Consider the following 19676-nt stretch of genomic DNA (forward strand, 5'->3'; position numbering starts at 1 on the left):
TCTTCAAACATTGATGCTTTAATTTTAGCATCTGACCTGTCAATTGAACAAAACACTGTTTTTTTAATTTGCTATGGATCACATGTGTTTTGCGTTTGTTTTCTTTTCTGGCCTTTCATAAATGTGACTGCGAAGTTAAGCTCTGACAGCAGTCAGTCTATAATGTGGCAGCAGTTTTCTCGCAGATGATGCAGCATGGAGAGGGTTGCAACTTTTTGAAAAAAAAAACAACAGAAAAGAAAAGAAAAAAGTTTCAAAGTGCAGTTACATTTCCTAATCCATCCTATCTCTTCTTGGTGCTTGCTGTAAGTATCAGTTATAATGATACTGCTGTAAGTGTTGAATGAAGCTACTTCTGCTCTGAGTGAAACTGAGCACCATCTGGTTTCCCAAGACCTTGAACATCACATGGGACACCATAGTTATTCATACAAAGCGTACAGTTAGGTGATGTTAGGATACTTGAGCATCACAGTGTACTGAGATGTGTGATGTGTCTGCAGTTTTGGAATTGAGTCAGCCAGTCATTACTTAGCAAGAAACATAGGTAATGATTTATCTACTACCTACTAAATGTTAAAACACTTCCCTGACTGAGGGCTGAAGCAGGACGAGAGGACCTTCAAAAAACCAAAAGTAACACTGACAAATTGTATGACTGCCTGACGTTTCTGCTAATAGTTCATGTATATTACTGTGTTTGTCCAATGTTACAGAGCAACGATCCATGTGAAGATAAGAATAATCACTTTACCTAAAGTGACAATGGAGTTGGAACACATACTTGAGTGTAAAATACCTGTATCTCATGAAAACAAACAAAAAAATAAAAACACAGCATTAAAATGCTTGTTACCAATGTCTGTCATGCTAAACAAGGAGGTTAACTAACCAAGGCAGGCTTATGTGAGCACAACATCTCATATCATTGACCTGTCTGTCACATAAATATCACTATAGATCAGAGAACATACCAAAAATAAAGTGTTAAAATAAAATTAATTTGAAAAAGAAACTGTAACAATTTATTACCAGCCTCACAACATTTAAAAAAAACTTTTCTGCTCTTATTGTCAATGTCTATCCGAACTTCTTGAGACTCCACAGCCTTACATAGCTGTAAAAGACATTTATTCACCAATAAATTACCTATTCCAAGCATGTTGCAAGTCTTTCCAGGTTGATTATAATAGCTCCCTGAAATATACAGAAATCACTTCGGTTACACAAAAAGTATAAAGGAACAAACACTACGTTGATTTATACGCAATATATAAGACTTATTATAGAGGACTATGGGGTGAACCCCAGGAGGCTTTTAGTTGTTTTTTCTTCTGTGTTTTTTTTTTTTTTTACACAAGGTTGACCTTTTGCAAATCACACAGCCTTTAGACATTGAAGCATCAGTATGTAAAATAGCTTAGCAAATAAAATTCAATTACCGTAGTTATTTGAAAACATTTAATGAAAAGACTGATATTAAAAAATAAGAATAATAAAAAATCAGACCTCTGCAAAGGTTTGCAATTTAAACCTGCAGGGTGAAGCTATAGTCTCCCTTTTCTGAGTGAGAGTATTTACACAAACAGTGCTGATGCATTATATTGCTAAAGTATTCACTCACCCATCCAAATAATCAAAATCATGTGTTCCAATCACCTCCTTGGCCACAGGTGTATAAAATCAAGCACCAAGGCATGTAGACTGTTTCTACACACATTTATGAAAGAATGGGTCGCTCTCAGGAGCTCAGTGAATTCCAGCAAGGTATTGTCATAGGATGCCACCTGTGCAACAAGTCCAGTCGAGAAATTTCCTCGCTCCTAAATATTCCACAGTCAACTGTCAGTGGTATTATAACAAAGTAGAAGCGATTGGGAACGACAGCAACTCAGCCACAAAGTGGTAGGCCATGTAACATGACAGAGCGAGGTCGGCGGATGCTGAGGCACATACGGCGCGGAGGTCGCCAACTTTCTGCAGAGTCAGTCGGTACACACCTCCAAACTTCATGTGGCCTTCAGATTAGCTCAAGAACAGTGCATAGAGAGCTTCATGGAATGGGTTTTAAGAATGGGTTTCAATTATTAAGCTATTAATCACCAAGTGCAATGCAAAGTGTCAGATGCAGTGTTGGAAAGCACGCCACCACTGGACTCTAGAGCGGTGGAGACGCGTTCTCTGGAGTGACGAATCACGCGTCTCCATCTGGCAATCTGATGGACAAGTCTAGGTTTGGCGGTTGCCAGGAGAACGGTACTTGTCTGACTGCATTGTGCCAAGTGTAAAGTTTGGTGGAGGAGGGATTATGGTGTGGGGTTGTTTTTCAGGAGCTGGGCTTGGCCCCTTCGTCCCTGTGAAAGGAACTCTGAATGCTTCAGCAAACCAAGACACTTTGGACAATTCCATGTTCCCAACTTTGTGGGAACAGTTTGGAGATGGTCTCTTCCTCTTCCAGCATGAAGGTGCACCAGTGTACAAAGCAAGGTCCATAAAGCCATGGATGATAGAGTTTGGTGTGGAAGAACTTGACTGGCCTGCACAGAGTCCTGACCTCAACCCGATAGAACACGTTTGGGATGAATTAGAGTGGAGACTGAGAGCCAGGCCTTCTCGTCCAACATCAGTGTGTGACCTCACAAATGCGCTTTTGGAAAAATGGTCAAAAATCCCCATAAACACACTCCTAAACCTTGTGGACAGCCTTCCCAGACAAGTTGAAGCTGTTGTAGCTGCAAAGGGTAGACCAACGTCATATTAAACCCTATGGATTAAGAATAGGATGTCACTTAAGTTCATATGCGAGTCAAGGCAGGTGAGCGAATACTTTTGGCAATATAGTGTATGTGCCTATGATGTACGCCTCATTATCAGTCACTTTCTTTTTTTAAGCTGTAATCCCTTCTCTGTTTTCTTTTTTTTTATTTGAAGTATCAGGAACTTTGAATGGAGATTTGTATATTTTTACACTACAGGTTCTACTGTATGCTTTGTCTCTGTTGCTACAGTTGCTTCCCTCTTAGGATCTGACAAACCAATCATTGCTGGCTGATGAAAAAACACATCAGTACTGGTGCACCAGCATGAGAATGTTGCCACATGCGATTTAAAACTTCACTATACTGCAAAATACAGAAATTCACCTGGCACTGACAGATTCAATCAGCATGGTATAAACTTGTTTGGTACGGCCTTGAATGTGTATGTGTCCATTTATATGACAAAGTACAATACTCAAGCTTTAGCAATCGCATTACTTTATCCATACCATTTTCATTTAACACTTTTATGGAATCAGGTATAATGTAATAATGCTAATGAAAATCTTCCTGTTTTAGTGATTATAACAGGGCAGCCTGTTGTGTCCTTGACAATAATGTATATCCAGATAAAGCCTGCAGTTAAAAAAAACAACAACAAACCAACAACAACAGCAAAAAACCCTCTACTTCCCACACAGACTTTATCTCCCAGTAGTTTTCCATCAAACCAATTGATTCTAACCTAATTCTTATAAACTGCTCTGTTGATTGCTTTGCTCTACAAAGCTACTGACTGTACATTTTATTTGCCTTGATGCATGACTCTCAATATAGTCTTACGGGGCCAGTGGACACAAACAAATCAACTCCAAAGGCACCCAAATACAAAGTCTTTTCATCTGGGACTAAGACGCATTTTTAGATATTGTAGACAACAAAGATGCGTATTTTGCTTTTGTCTTTTTTCGTAATTGGCCAACTAATCCATGATGTGTGATTCTCTGATATTCTCACTAATTTTCCAATCTATCAAGCCGATGTGCCATGCTAGTGTAAGAAAAAAGAAGGAGATGGTGATGGCGTAGGGAGTAAAAGCAGAAACAGCGGGATGTGGCAAAATGAAACTACTGTTTGTGAATAAATTAAGAATTGGCAGCTCAAATGTTGTTGCTTGATTGACACGTAGAGCATAATTGGACTTTGTTATGAGAGTTCCTTAACTCATTTCGGTAATTAGGCTGGCCATTATGTGCGTGCAGGAGCAAGGTCAGTCAGTTACTGTACCTATGTTTGTTATTCTCTGAGCTGCTGGTAATATGGGATGCTGATTGCTTTGATGGGATGCTAATGCAGTCAGTAGTATCAGTTAGCAGTAAATTCAGCTTAGCTTGTGTAGGTGTTGGACAGATGTCCAGAGGAGCCTTTAAGTCCATTAGACCAACACATGTTGGACTGTTTAGGTGTTTGAATGTTACATAGAACCACTAGTGACTGAAAAAGTATTATAACACACAGTTCAAACTCCACCAATGGCCTCTCTTTGTTTGGAGCCCCCAGTATTTCTGGACTCAAAGTTCATGTCTTACACATACTCTAAGCTGCACGGCACATAGGCCACATCCAGGTATATGATATTAGTTTTTAAATGCGTTTTTATTTAGGGCGACAATGCTAGAACACGTATGTTTGGTACCACTGTACTCACATACATACGAGGTGTGATCAAAAAGGTCAGAGTCTGCCCCTTCTAAGTGACTCTTCTTGTGCAGCTATACAATGCTCCCAGTGCTTCTGGTATCTCTTCCACCGTGTCCAAAAAGCAAACCTTTAACTTGAATTTTATTTTGAGGGAGAGGAATTAGTCGCACCAACCCAAATCTGCCAAGTAGGGCAGATGGAGGCTACGTTGTAATGGCTGTTGTTTCTTTGGTCTCGAAGACTATGAGTTGTAACTGTGCAGACTCCTGTTTGGTCACTTGGTTGTAGTTGTGGACCCAACCCTTATCACAAGTGATGATCCATGATATGAAGGTTGGATCCCCAAATTTGCACCTACTATCTGCCACAAAAACACATCTAATACAGTTTCTGATGTGGATCATGTGAATTGTAGAGAAGTCCTGTCTCAAGAGAGTTACTGCTTGCACACATCTTGTTCATGACTGTGCCACGCTCCATTGGTGCACAACAGGTACAGGCTTTGTGATCAAATTTCAGAAAGGGAAAAAAAATCAGATATGAAGTTCCTCAATATAAGCAAGGGTTCGGGTTTTAGGGTGCATGTACCTATTAGCTGGCAGCATTTCAAGAATCAAAAGAAAGGCCAATTATTCAAAAGAAGCCATTGATGAAAACATAGAGAAATCCTCTTAAATGAGAGTAGTTTATGAGTTTGCCAAACAACAAAGTCAGCTCTTTTCCTTTGTACACAAAGAATATTTGTATTTGTTGGCAAATCTTGGTATGATCGTGGTATAATGCTTAAAAAACAAACAAACAAAAACAGTGCAGGCCTATAAAAAAACAGCCAAAGTGGAGAGACAGTAACACCTGCACACTTACTCCAAAGCCACAGTTCAAAATTTAATTCAGATAGACAATGTTTGTATCTAACATGGACCTTTGTCATTGCAAAATGTTAAACATGTAGCAAGTGTGTGGGCGTTCATCTTTTTTCCCATAATTGCAAAGATCACTTAGAAAAAATTTGAATTTGAGGACAGACATGCATTGTACCTGTCATACTGAAATAAGCAATGAGCTGACATATCCCTCCCCCCAAAAAAGTGCTGTAAGCCTGGCAGGGTGTGAATGCACTTTAACAAAAGGTTAAGGTGGTGAGGAGGGGAAAACATGTTTTTGAGAAACTTGCACTCGAGCTGCTCTGACCGACATACTACAAGGCAACAATATTCAAACATGATAAAACACAAGTACTCTGTGATGTTATGTCCAATGCCGAAGCTTTTTCCGACTGTTATTTTTGTGCCATTGCAATCCACTGAATTATTAATAATAAGCAGTGCCATTTTTTATTCCATGTCCATACTTCTTCTTGACTTGTGTATGACTTTACTCAGCACTCAGGTAGCATCTGACTAAAAGAGAATCTTGGCTTTTTGTGTGTGTGTGTGTGTGTGTGTGTGTGTTTTTCCTTGTCTTTTCCCATCATATATGTCCAGCACTTCCTGCGTCCTTTTGATGTTTTTCCTCAAACTCTCAGCCACATCTCAACCGTACCCACCTTCTGTCATTGCAGTTGTCTATCCCCTAATAGGTTGACAGGTTTATGGCAGAAAATGCTGGTTGATTTATTGGGTGCTCCACGTTCTAGTGGTGCATGTCTGACTTGCATCTTCTTAGACAGACATTTAGCCCTTTTTCGTATCTCTCAAGTGTCCTCTCGCACAAGCTCTGTGTCTACAACAGTGATGAATTGCATTTTTTTTTTTATTATTGTAAATATAATGAATAAGTACATCAACTACTCAGAAATTGGCACATAGCACTATTCAAAATACTATAAAAGTCAGGCATGCACTCTTACAAGCACTGCATCTTATATGTCAGACATTCATTATTAAAACTTAATATTACATTTTCAAATAAATGAATATTTCAAGAAAGTGGACATTTTTCTACAGGAATACACAGTTAGGAGAACCCTGTGATACAAAGGAAGAGAAAGCAAGCAACTCAAGCCTAAGTATGTGCTGATGGCTGAAGACCCTGTCTCTTCTCATTCAAAAACCCACTGGTTGGAACCAGCATTCCAAGTCAACGGCATCTTTTTCGACAGAAACCTGACATTGCGGGGAAGCTTAAGTGCTGCTCTGCGTTTTCTGGTTTTCATGCACAATGACTCCTTAGGGCCCTTGCACTAAAAGCCATTAGCGCTCCCAGTGGTGTAAAACTTGCATGAATCTATAAATCTTTCAAGGCAGTGGATTGAATTTGTACTCCTGATAAAGGATAGGCTTTAGATGAACAGTGCCACAGCTAAGTCAAGTTGCTAACAGTACAGGCTCTGATGTTTATGAAAGCAGTGAGAGAACATGAAAACTTCATTCTCTAAGGATTTGTTATTCAAACACTGCAAAAGTCTCTTCAATGGATGGATCTTTAGCAGAGACAGGAATCTATCCATTGTATCTTTTAAAATATTTAGATGTCACATTTTCATTTGCATAGAGTAAGGAGAGGAGAAGAGAGCTGACTAGCAAGTTCAACAGAATCAGAAAATGTAGCGATCAACCACTCGTGCCTATTTCACTTCATAAAATGTCCCACATATTGGCCTAAGTATGTGAATTTTATCAAAAATGTTCATCTTTATTTAGCAGCTCTGCCAAAAAAAACGACAAGAAAATAAGCCCATGCAGGCGGTCTTAACTTCTGCTGTTTCTCTATTGTATCCATGTACTGTACTTTTAAGGTTACCTCCTGTATCAAAGAGAGGTTGAGAGAGAGACAGCACAATGTTTATGCCAAACTGTGAAGGACAGTAGGAGGGGCAGACAAATAGGGAGGTGGGAATCCAATCGCCCAGCACAAGGGCGAATTATCTGACCAAGGTGCTGAGAGTGGGGTGTCTTCAGCCACTAATTGATAAGAGCCTTCTATCTTTAGTAAGCAGCAGTGTTTGGCTCTGAACATCAAAACCTTGGCTGTGGCTGAAAGGCTTGTTGTGTCCCACTCCCTCCTCATCCCGGGCTATCTAGGGAGGGTAAAAGTCAGGATGTCACCTTGCCGGGGGGTCACTTCTGTACTTTTACTGCCTGAAATGTTGGACTTGCTGCCACTGATGTGAATTTGGGCCTTTCTACTTCTTTGTGTTATTTTCATAATAGAAATGGGTAATAGTGCCTGGCAGGCAGGGGCTTTTAGTTTTACTTTATTAACTCTCAAGAGAATTAACTGGCAAAAATAAATGTAACCAGTCCAAACCAATCAAGTGATAGTGTTTAAAAACAACAACAACAAAAAAGGATAATTCACAAATTAGCCTGACCCTGAAAAGAATTTCAATGCTTATTGGAATTCAGAATTTAAATTATATAAAATATCATTTCAAAAGCAAGGTCAGCTTTTTTCAGAGGCAAAGTGCTGTCATACTCTTGAGCTCAAAATCTCCAGAGCGGACAAGGTTGACACAGATGTAAAGAACAAATATGCAAATGAAAAATCATAAAAGTCACACCTCAGTGAGATAAGAAGAATAAAAAAAACTAAGTGGAATGTTGGTGCCCTGGTCCAGCAAGTCAAAACAAAACCACTCTGTACAGTTTAAAACCATTTGTAGATGTTCTCAATAACAAAGGATGAATAGATCTGTCTTTTATAAACCCAAATAAAAACTCAAATCATTTAGGATTTTGTCATTGTGTAAGGCTATGCCCACCATGCAAAAACAGTAACATGCAGATTGCAGGAAAAGGGAGAAAGCAGCGGCCTCCCTTTGGTTAGTCACACTTGATGGTTATTAATGCTAATGGCTACCATCCAGCTAATGACGGTGGTAAATGTCTTTTCCTATTGTCAGACTGTCTGTCAAACTTAAAAAGAACAGACTGAAATGTGCTTGAAGACGATACCTTCACTGACCATCTCCACTACATACCAAAAAGTGACCTTTGCACACAACATGTTCTCTTATCGATCTAACGGGCAGATAAAGCAGAACGCAACAAGACTTTGTTGGATGCTCCAAAAGGGAGCCCTTCAAATTTTAATGACGGCCCCGGCCATTAATCAAGCACTACCCTCAGGACAAATGTGTTGCTTTTATCCCCACTCTACGAGGGCTCAGAGACGATTGCATGTTGTTTACCACAAACAAAGTTGCCACCTTTCTTCAGTGTCCCTACCTCCTGCATCATCTTACACACTGCATGCGCCTTTCAACATTATCATTCGCTGGAACGCAGCAAAGCCTGAGAGGCTGCTCAGGCCTCCCAGCTAGAGTCCGCTGCTGGACTCAGATGACATACGCTTCTGACTGCAACACATATTCAACAAGCTCTTTTAACCATAGCGTTGTACTTAAGCCATCAATACCCAGCTCATTTATCCGCTAAATGCCTGCTGCACACTGGTGACCCGGAAGCCATACCACCGCTTACTGCCGCTGCTTTAAAAACAAAACCCAACTCCATCCCAGAACCCACATGAGTCTAGCCTCCCCCTAGAGAGGAAAATACTACCGTCGCTCTGGGGGCTCTGTGCCTCCATGTGGGGAGTTTTGAGGTCAGGGCTAATGCTGCATGTATTCTATATTTATGTATTGCACATCAGTCGGCTGCCTGAAACAAAAAATAAAATCCTGGTTTTGGAGACACACCTTTATATCTAGTCACTATTTGTCTGCAGAAATATTTGTGGTGCATGTGAAGGCTGTGTTATGTGCAGTGTGTATGTGTGATTGTACACAACTACGAGTCTAGCACAGAAAAGGAGAAATTGGGCCACTGTTATTCATGGTAGGTTCATGGCCTAGGTTGGTCATTTTATAAGACTGTTAGCTCGTGACACATCCAATGAGCCCACAACCTCGCCAGCCTCACAGCTCCTGTTGGCTCTCCTCATTTATAATTCCTTTTATGGAAAATGTTGCACATCATGGGTTGCTGTCATAATTTTTATTATAACCGTTTAATCAAATTTTATTTGCTTTCATATTGTGAAAAAAAAAAAAAAAAAGTGAAAAAACATACATTTGCAGTCCTGCATACATTTCCAGCAATGATGCAATCTTTTCTTTGATAATACACTGGATGTATATTATGTTTGCATTTATTTTACTCAAAATGAGGGGTTATGAGGAGTTTCTTTGAAAATAATAAGATCACTGTTTTTTTTTTAGACTATCTTACGATGTGTGAAAGCCTTACCAATCCTTTTAATTATTAACATCAGCTGCATACATGCCATATGTGTATTTCTACACTGAAAAAATCCAACATTTATGTATTTAAACTACTCCTAGTGTTTAATTGTACCCAGTGTTCCATCAGCGATAAAAGGGAAAATGCAAGCCACTGTTTGGACTCTGCTAATTGCTGCAAAAACAGGCTCATTTCTCCGAGGTCATGGCATTGATTAGCTACAGATGCCCTGGAGCCCAGAAGCGAGGCAGGTTGCAAGATGACCTGAATTAGACTGTAAAGACAACATCCGAGCCAGTTCAATTAGCAAATTCTAATCCACACTGATTACTCTAAAGCCAAATCGCTACTGATGGCTGACTCCCCTCTTGAGTGACAGACTCCCAGAGTGCACTTGGAAATGCTTTACCTTTTGATGGGTTAAAGATCTAGAATTGAGTTGGGTTTTTGTGTTGCTGTTTTCTGTCTAATTATATAAATGGCATACAGTAGGTGCAGTGGCATAAACATCTAAAACTAGAATTAAAAAAAAAAAAAGCCAACTTGATGCTTCTCACAAGCCAAAATAGTAGAATAGCAGAAGTGTCAGGGATCAAAAGAAGATGGGTGCTATGTTAACGATGCATTACCAAAAAGCTGTTTAACATTATCACATGTCTGTATGAAGTTGCAACTAAAATGGTAAAATAGGAACATTTTTGCTTGACTTGTAAAATACCAACAATGGGGTCAACACATCTTGCACTATATCTTGCTAAACTGACTCAGTTTGTTTTAGTCTTGTCTGAAACATGTTCTGGATAAAAGCATCCTAAGAGCTTCACTTGAAGACAACTGGACTTCTATTTTTGATTCTTGAGTACATTTTACCCCTCATCCAACACTCTTCAAAATCAGAATCAACTTTATTGGCCAAGTAAGCAAACACATCCAAGAAAATTTGACTCTGGTGTCTTCTAGGTCTCAAAGTACTTCCACAAAACAAAACACAAGTGCGTTTAAACTGCAGCAAGCAGGTCATCCAAAGAAAATGAGTGCTTAACTACCGTGTACACTTACAAATATGTGTGAAAGAGCACGTTTAAAGAGTTCTGTTGCAAAATTACAGTGAACCAAAGTTCAGTGCAAATTCAGTTATTACCAATAAATGCAGTTATTGACACCATATACACATGAGGTAGGCTGATGATAGTGTAGTTGCCTTATACTAAAGCTCTTAGGATTACCATGACCTGTATGACTTAGAATATGCACAGACACATATGAACATCCCTTTCCCCTTTCTAGTTAAAAAAACTGCTTTGAATTAAAATTTTTTGACAAGTCCAACCAAATGTAGAGGTCGTTCTCGTCACTGAATTTGTCGACGCTTTACACAACTCAGGCTGTCGGTAGCTGGTTAATGATTGATTAATTACTCATCAAAGGTGCCCAGCAGAGAGCACTTCTTCTCTATACCAAAATAATTCACATCTCTTAAGAAGTGAGGATTCAAGCCAAGATGTAAGCAATTAAGCAGTAGGGGGAGAAGGAACTGTCATTGGGTGACATTTCCAGGAATGTTGGCATTAACTTAATGTTGCATTCATAGGGGTGAAAAAAAAAATTATATAATTAGGCATCACATGCATGTGCATCTGGTCACATGCAGGGACATGTTGCAACACAATATCTGTTCCAGCAATGAGTCCACCCTGTTTCACAACTTATATCACAATAGAGCTAAAAATCAGGAACATGCTCATATTGTTGAAGCATGAGCTACAAGGACAGCCAATACCTGCAATAGCAAAGGAATCGTTTAATCAGAAAAAAATAAAGAATGCTGAATAATTCCTACACATAACTGACAACTGATTGATATATATATTTTTTTGCTTTGGCCAACAGTTTCTTTTTTTCCTCTTTTCTTGCTTATTGTTTGATTGGATTTTTTTTAGGAGGGCAGCATCAGAACTGCTTTTTGTGTTGTTTAGTTTCAAGTAGTAAGTTGATGTGTAAAACCAGCATTTTATAAATTAAACACATTGTTATATAATGCAGCATACTGTAGTGTAAGATTTTGGACACACGCAAGAACAGAGGAGTTTAACTAAGGATCTGATTTGATCTCTTGGTTACTTTATTGTATTTAATTTATTGCTTTGTTCATCAAACAGCTTGGTTTCTTACAGGGGGTATTCAGCTCTGCTTTTTTTGTTCTACATGGGATCTTTAAACAATTGCATTTTTTTTTTTTTTTTTTGTCAAAACAAAAACAAAATCTACAAATATTTCCCATTGATTTTCTCTCCCTTTTGTGCATGATGAATGGCCTCCATTGTTTATCATTACAATGCGAATGGCCCCTGTAAGTCCTCTAATGGACACTCAGCTGATGGCAGCAGACAATAAGGTATACTCATGATGCCTGTAAATTCTGACTTGTTCTGACATCAGCTAACACGCACAGCAAATCACTAGACGGGCAGATCTCAATCCTCCCTTATCCTTCACTGCACTCCCACCTCTTTCTGCTACTCCACTATGATTAATGCCCCACCACCGTCAACAGCGTGCACCACAAGTTGCATATCTAATGTAAAAACATTCAATGAGCCTTCTCAGGTGGGTTTGAGGGTCAGACGGAGTTTAAGACCTCCCATCACCACAAATCCTCTCAGTGTCCTTCTGAGGCTGCTCGCAGCATAGTAGAAGAAGAATAAATTACAGACTGAATAGAGCCATAGGTTTAGTTTTAACATTGAATTCCAGCCTTTTGTATCACTATTATTTTGTAGCCTTCTCCTGTGTTTCACACTCACAAACCCCAGCTTTAGTTTTACAATCACCTCACTCGCTCAAAAGCACGCTGAAATGAATGTGACCCAAGCAGCCTAACTTTCTCGCACGACGTGAAACCGAAAACTCGAGTAAAACACACGAGAAACCTCATGGAGTTAAGTTCACCTTTGAAACCTGTCTTTTTTCATAACTTGATAGAAAATCACTAGCACACAAATACTGCTACAATTTTCCCAGATGCTTGCATTAGTATTCTGCAGGGATGAATCCCAGTGACATGTAATACATCATAGTCACCAGGAGGCATTTCCACTGCAGGGTTGACGTGCAAATGGGCAGAGCATGTTTCAGTGTTTCGTGCCATACTATTGTCCTCTGAAGTTTTCGGGATAGAGTTGTGTGCATGCATGTGTGTGCAAGCATATGCTATAATAATGCTTACTCACACAGCGGTATCGTAAATGCATTCCACACAACACTAACCCCCCACCTGCCGGTACTCACACACACACCACGTTGCACATCAGGGTCACAGAGTCTTCACATCATGGGATATTTGTAAAATGTGATATGAAGAGGGGGGTTGGCTATATGAGTGCGTGAGTGTGTGTGTTTAGGGACAGGAGTGTTCTCACCTCGAACAGTGAGCCAGGCAGGAAGGCTGAATGCCCTTGACTAACCTTGTAGGTTTTACTGTGCTTTCATGAGAGGGTATAAATCATCATGATTTTTTCTTCTTTTTTTTTTTTTCTTTTAATGCTGCTGTTTTATAATGTGCAGCCAGATTGACAAGGCAAATGTGCACTCCTATAACAAAGCCTATTACAAATACTGTCTGCAATACACTGGGCACTGAAATTCAATACAGCTCTGAATAATGAAAGGATGTATGTGTTGTCCTATGTCAGTCAGAACGGAGAAACAATGAGGAATATTTTCAGTGGACACATTAAAATGAATTACTCTTGTGGGGAACATAAACACAGCACACTGCTGTACTTTCAGGTGAATGGAAAATACACAAATTATCATATTGATTGCTTTTCACCTCAATGAGGAGATTTCCATCTTTATTTCATAAAATCTGTACATACAAACAAAGGTTGGAAGGAAGAGAGGCTTAATGGCATTCACTGAGAGAGACTCTTCGTCTAGACGCGTAGTTTTCAACAGAAACCATGCAAGAGCAGCTCTCCTCAACTGCTCTCTACAATGTAAACAGCTCAGGCCCAAACCTCTCCACTCAACAACACATTTGCTCGCTAAGGCTCCCACTCATATATTCATGTATTCATGTGTTTATCAGAACTTGGCGGCTTGCGTTGCCATTTTCTCCTTATAATGATGAGCGAATGCACTTCCATAGTGGAATGGAAATAATCATGGATCCCATGAAAACCGAGTCACACATTTTGGTTTTTTGTAGTAAGATAGAGAATAGGCAGAGGAAGTGATGAGAACTGCAGAGAGACGGGCCAAATTTAGCCTGTTTGCCATACCTGCCTTGAAACATCTCACAAGCAACTGTAGTGTAATTATCATCCTTAGTGGTGTGCTGAGATGAGATACATATGTGCTGTGTAGCTTTATCCAGTTGAGACAAGTTTGTTTTTGAAAGTAATCATACCAAAGCTGCAGTCTGGACAAGGAGATTGCATTTAAACTAAACACAAAGAGGTAGTTCATTACCTTAGTGATGTCCACATGCATCCACCTGACCTCATCACTGTACTTTCGTATCAACAGGAAAATATCGTTGTTGTCCTTCTGGACCGTCAGCACCTGATACTGCAGGACTCTGTACCTTTCTCCCTCATACATCTCCATCTCCAACACTAGTGGGCAGTCACATTCCACAGAGGCTGATTCTGCGCTATACCTTGATACCAGCGTGTTGCACACACACCCATCTTCATGCAGATCCTAGTACTCATCTTCTTTTTTTCTTTTTCTTTTTTTTGTCTTCCTCCCACTGTCTCCTTCTTTGTCTTTTCCTCAGCTCTTCCCCAACTCAGCTGAGTTGTACAGGAGAAGAACAGCTGCAGCCACTGCTCTGCCAAGCAGAGCAATCAACAAACTGGTGAGGGAAAATGTCATCCTGGTGAGGAGCGAGAAAATGGCTTTTTAATTAATGTTTTGATTTTGGGTAGTATATTACTCTTGAGGAAAATGACTGAGCTGAGTGGCATTTAAATGAGAGGGTTACAACAACTAAATGACCATTCAAAGTCATCCTGGAGTTGGATTGGATATTAATTAGGAGATGATGAGGAGGAGGAAACAGACTAACGCCCTCCCAAAAAGTGAGACAACAGACAGAGAGAGAGGAAACACAAGGATTAAATGAGGTTAATGTAGTTTGGAATTTGAGTAATGCGTACACCAAGACATTTAGACATGTTTTTAAAATGTTTGCAATTCATGGTAGTTGCCTGCAATCAATACTGTCATTTGTAAATTAACATTTGAGCAAGCTGGAGGAAGATGTTGGTTTGGAAATCTGGACAAAGATGCAGATATTTGAAGAAAAAAATGTTCTGAAATATATTTTTTAAGTAACTCATGAATGCAAAGACTATCCAAGTTACATATAAAAGTAATGTGCTGTATGTTTTAGTCTAAGGGTCATAGTTGGATGTTGCTCACCAAGAAGAAAACCCAGAAGCAGACAACCCGCATTCGGTCCTGGAGGCTGGGATCGTGATGGAAGGTCAACTGGGTTGCGTTGACTCATTCTGACTCAGGGTGAGTTTGACCCATGTCACTTTGTCTATACTGGATACTGATGTAGCATTTGTGTGTAATTTAGGGCTAAAAGGCAACCTTATTTATTAAGTTTCTAAGGAGTAAATGTGGAAAAGGAAGTGGCCAACTAACAGCCAGCGGGGTATGACAATGCATGTAACACTTACAATTTATCGAAGCTACCGAAAATAAAGAAGTCTTTGTTCACAAAAAACCCCACATATAATTAATAAAATAAAATGTGTCCTCAGTGTCTCATTTGTTTCTAAATGTCTCTCCCTCTGGGTAGGGTAAATAACCATGCTCTGTTTTTTTTTTTTTTTGTTAGTTTTTTTCTTGTCTGCCACTTACCTGCTTATTTGTTGTCAGTTCAGTAGAATGGAATGGAAAAGCAGCTGGCCACACTGCTTTCTGATTTCCCACAGGATGCTTCACCAGTGGGACTGGCTTGCCATCAAGTTCCAGCAAAGAGTTAACTCCAGGCTATAAATTCAGTGTCATCAAAAAACCAATCTGTACATACAGTACAGAATAAATGAGATAAATCACCAAAAGGCTGATCCTTTTAATGAAATCTCACATCTTTTCCCTTAAAACTCAAGCCAATAGTCTTACGGTGTTCTTCTAAAATTACCAACTTCATCAGGTGTGTCTAGGGAAGGTGTTACCACTATAAATAATAAATGTTGGCATCTCTCAAAATCAAATTTAAATTGAAAATGCATTTTAATGCCTAAAGAAATCAAAAGTCAAAGCCTTACTTTAAACATGCATCACTATGAATACAAAAAGTAAAAATAAGCTAGCCAATTTAACTAGCATGACGCTGTCTTGTTACCTTACTTCTGCAGGTATTTAAATTCCCAGACTGTCTATGACAATAAATAAAAACTAAGCAAAGAAAAGATAGCCATGGGTAGATTTAAATATCCAATAGGCAGTGGTAATGCATCCTAAATCTGATTTCCCAACTGCCAAAACATTCAAAAGGGTAAAAAAAAAAAGAAGCAGGTAAACTGGGTCTTGACTCATTTCTCTCTTCTGAACCACCTTGTTTCCTCTGTCTCCTGTCCTCCTGCTTGTGACCTGGAAATTGATGTCAGCACACCATCTTGAAAGATTTCTCATCTCCAGAAAGCAGAGGAGAGAGGAGCGATGAGAGAGGAGGCTTGCTGGTGAAGCAATGAGTGAGGATGGACTGGTGTAACCTTTGCGGAAGTCTCTTTAGAACAGTATAGAATGGGGTGGAGCAAGGATGTCTCAATTTGTTAAATGTCTGTTGTCTTGACTCCTCTCTCCTTGGCTGTGTCTTGCCTCCTAAACTCACATTTTAATTTGGGGACTATTAAGATGCAAGGGGACATGAAGAGAGAAAAGGAATCAAGGATGTACAAACAGACATAGAAAGAGCAAAAGGAGATGACACAGATGAATACCACTGTGACTGATTTTGTACTGAACTTCTGGCGTTGAATTATGCTATTGTGCATTTGAACTACAGCGTTGGAGCTCATGGTTATGTCCTTAAGAGGTTAAACATCCCATATTGGGTCCCTTTTAAGCAAATTAAAATTGGCAATGTCCTCAAAATGCATTTTTAAAATTTTCTGCTACAAAGACAGAAAGATGGTTTATTTAGGATGACTGTATGACACCTAACAGTTTTAGCCTGTTCTAAATACGCTGAGCCGCTGCTGTCCATGCACCCTTTAGGAAGAAGACTCTCAATGTGAATTGACGGCTCAGCAGCTGACATAGACGTGAATAAGGTGAGAGTTTCAGACTTTGACTTTGAGAAGCCTTTGTCTGGAAGTGTTTTACTGGGGCTGCTTGGAGATTGCTCTAAAGTGATTGCTGGTTAATATGCAGTCTTAATAGACTGTGTTTCAGTCACTATGTTGTGCTCATCCCGTTGTCTAATAACAAAAACAGATACATGAGAATATACTTAAGGCAACTTTGGCTGTATTAAAATGCAGCATATTTGTGCAGGAAAGTAGCAAACAGATGCAAACATCACCTGAGTTTCGACTTTACTGAAGCACAACAGTCAACATAAAAGCACAGTAACCTCTTTATTGGTTTTAAACCAGCCTTAAAGTTTTCACTATTTCAGATTGTCCCTTAGCATTACAATTTCTAACATGTGGGGAAATAATCATGTTCGCCACACAATGTTCTAACTCTCGTGATTTCCCTTTTTACTCTTAGACATTGTCATCCAAAAATGTCTATAAGCCACTGGGTCTTTAGTTCCTTTGATGCTGGAAGTGCATGGCAACTCATGTGTTAACTCTTGCAGCCAACAGCAGCAGACTTGGTATGTTTTGCTGAGACATTTTTAGAGATAGCAGAAGCAGCTCTAGAAAGCAGATAAACTGTGAGGTGGCTGCTTATTCTAAATGTCTCACCTTGGAAACAGCAGACAGTGAAGGGACAGAATTGTGCACATATTTAGCTAAACTACTACTATCGGTTTACCAGGTACTAATTAACAACTGAATAAAAGTCCTACTAGCTTGTAAAGCTGGGAGGCCATCTAGTTGTAGTCGTAAGGGTCCTCATATTCTTACAGTTTTAAATTTTACACCCCCAAGTTTTTAAGATATACAAAACACCAACCTTTAACAAAACTCTCTTACATCCTGAATTCATTCTGTGTTCATTTGTAAATGGAGTAATTCATTTTTCAACGAATAAAATAAGTTAAAAACTAGCGAACAAACAAAACAACAATAGGTTCCAACAACAGAGACTAATGGAGAAGAAGATATAAGCTATACCTTCTACCATCATGGGCAATGTGAGATCACTGAACAATAAAACGGATGAGCTAACGGCCCCAGTGAGGGATGGAGGGGAATGCCGTGAGTATAGTGTTATGTGTTTCACACAGGCATGGCTGCAGGAATTACTCCAGAGCCATTGTTACCATTGACGGCTTCCAGACAGTTCCGGCAGACGGAAATAAATCTGAGAGTAGCAAAGTAAAGAGGCGGGCGGATTGCTGCTTTTATTACCAACAAATGGTGCCACCTTGGTCACATTATTGTGAAGGAACGTTTCTGCACCCAAGACGTTGAACTGTTAGCTGTGAGGCTACATCTCAGTTGTTGTTTACCTCCTTCCCTTTCCTACTCCAGCAGCCTTGGTGCTTTACTGCGACTCTGCAACTCAATACGTTGTTTCATTATCGTTGCATTCTACTTCATTTGTATTCTTGTATAGTTTTACAACTTCCGCATGCATGAGAAATTGTTACAAAGCAGTTTCGCTCCACCACCCCACTTTAAAAGTATTTTTCTATAAACTGTGTCTTTGCAGATGTTTGCTTTAAATTTGACGGAAACATTGTAAGTCTTTGAGATAAATGCTTTCAGATTATCCTCTATATGACTTTCTCAATGCATGTTTTTTTATCTTTTTTTTTTTTTCTTCTTTTCACTTTGATCTTGCTCTCTTTGTCTGTATCAAAGTGATTCAAGGAAAATGGACTGTTGCATGCATTGCATGTAGGGCGATAAAACGTTAGGGCACCAATTTATGGATGGATTCCAACTTTTGATGTGACCTTTTCCCCCCTCACTTTCATGCTTGCCTACAGCTCATTTCACAGGGTCATGCAACATGTATGATGCAGATCTTGTTTATTGCAGAGACTGGATTTGCACATGTTCACATTCTGTTATTATTATTCATTTCAGGATTTTTCCCTGTTATCTGCCATTCTGTATCCCCCTTACATTGCCATACATCCGGATCAAATTTTTGTTTTCAATCAATACCCTTTACAATCTGCTTTTCAATTCTTTATATGGATTTAAGCATCAGATACAGTTAGGTGACAACTGATTTTATTATTGTCCTTAAAACGTTCTATAATTTTAGCTAATAAGCATAGCCAGTCAAGTATATTCTAAAACATCCTCACGAGTGCACTTCGCAGTCTCTGAGAACAACATTGTATCGTACAGCCGTCATGCTTGGGCTCTGTCTACACTGCTTCATCTGATGGTGAGGTGAAAGGAATGTACTTCACCAGCCATGTTGATGACAATTTCTCACCCAGTGCAAAACTATGTCCTACTCGGTTATTGGAATAAGTTCTGTAGCAGAGAAATATAAGCTACACTAGACCTGTGCAGCTGTGGCTACACTATATATAGATCCTGAAATCCTACAGTGGCAAGTTTCTATGTGTTTTCTTTGGTACCTTGTGGGAGGAGTACTGCTTTCTGGTCTGTAAGGCGATGATAAATCACTAGTCAGGTGAAGATGAAAGCCTGTGGGCCAAACTGATTCAAAGTGTGGCCTTCATGAGTTGCCAGCTTATCTTGAAACGACTGAACAGTCTTCAAAAACCAGACTGTTCTGAGTTGGTGTGATTGAGTTTCAGTTGTGCTTCAGCTTGCGTTTTGTAGTGTATTTCTGTCTCAAATGACAAATATTCCCTTCCTCTTATGTCATCTGAAGAAATCTATTCTATCAATAAATTATGTCT

The 19676-nt window shown here is 39.4% G+C and overlaps 1 long non-coding RNA gene across 1 annotated transcript; it reads left to right on the forward strand.

Annotated features, from left to right (window-relative positions):
- The first annotated feature begins 2687 nt into the window (after positions 1–2687).
- Positions 2688–16954, forward strand: LOC103352843 (uncharacterized). The gene is made up of 3 exons (XR_519978.1): positions 2688–2857; positions 4998–5004; positions 16945–16954. It is a non-coding gene; the product is annotated as an uncharacterized LOC103352843 (long non-coding RNA).
- Positions 16955–19676: the final 2722 nt, after the last annotated feature.

This window comes from Stegastes partitus, unplaced genomic scaffold (genome assembly GCF_000690725.1).
Source record: "Stegastes partitus isolate 25-593 unplaced genomic scaffold, Stegastes_partitus-1.0.2 Scaffold54, whole genome shotgun sequence".
NCBI lineage: Eukaryota > Metazoa > Chordata > Actinopteri > Pomacentridae > Stegastes > Stegastes partitus.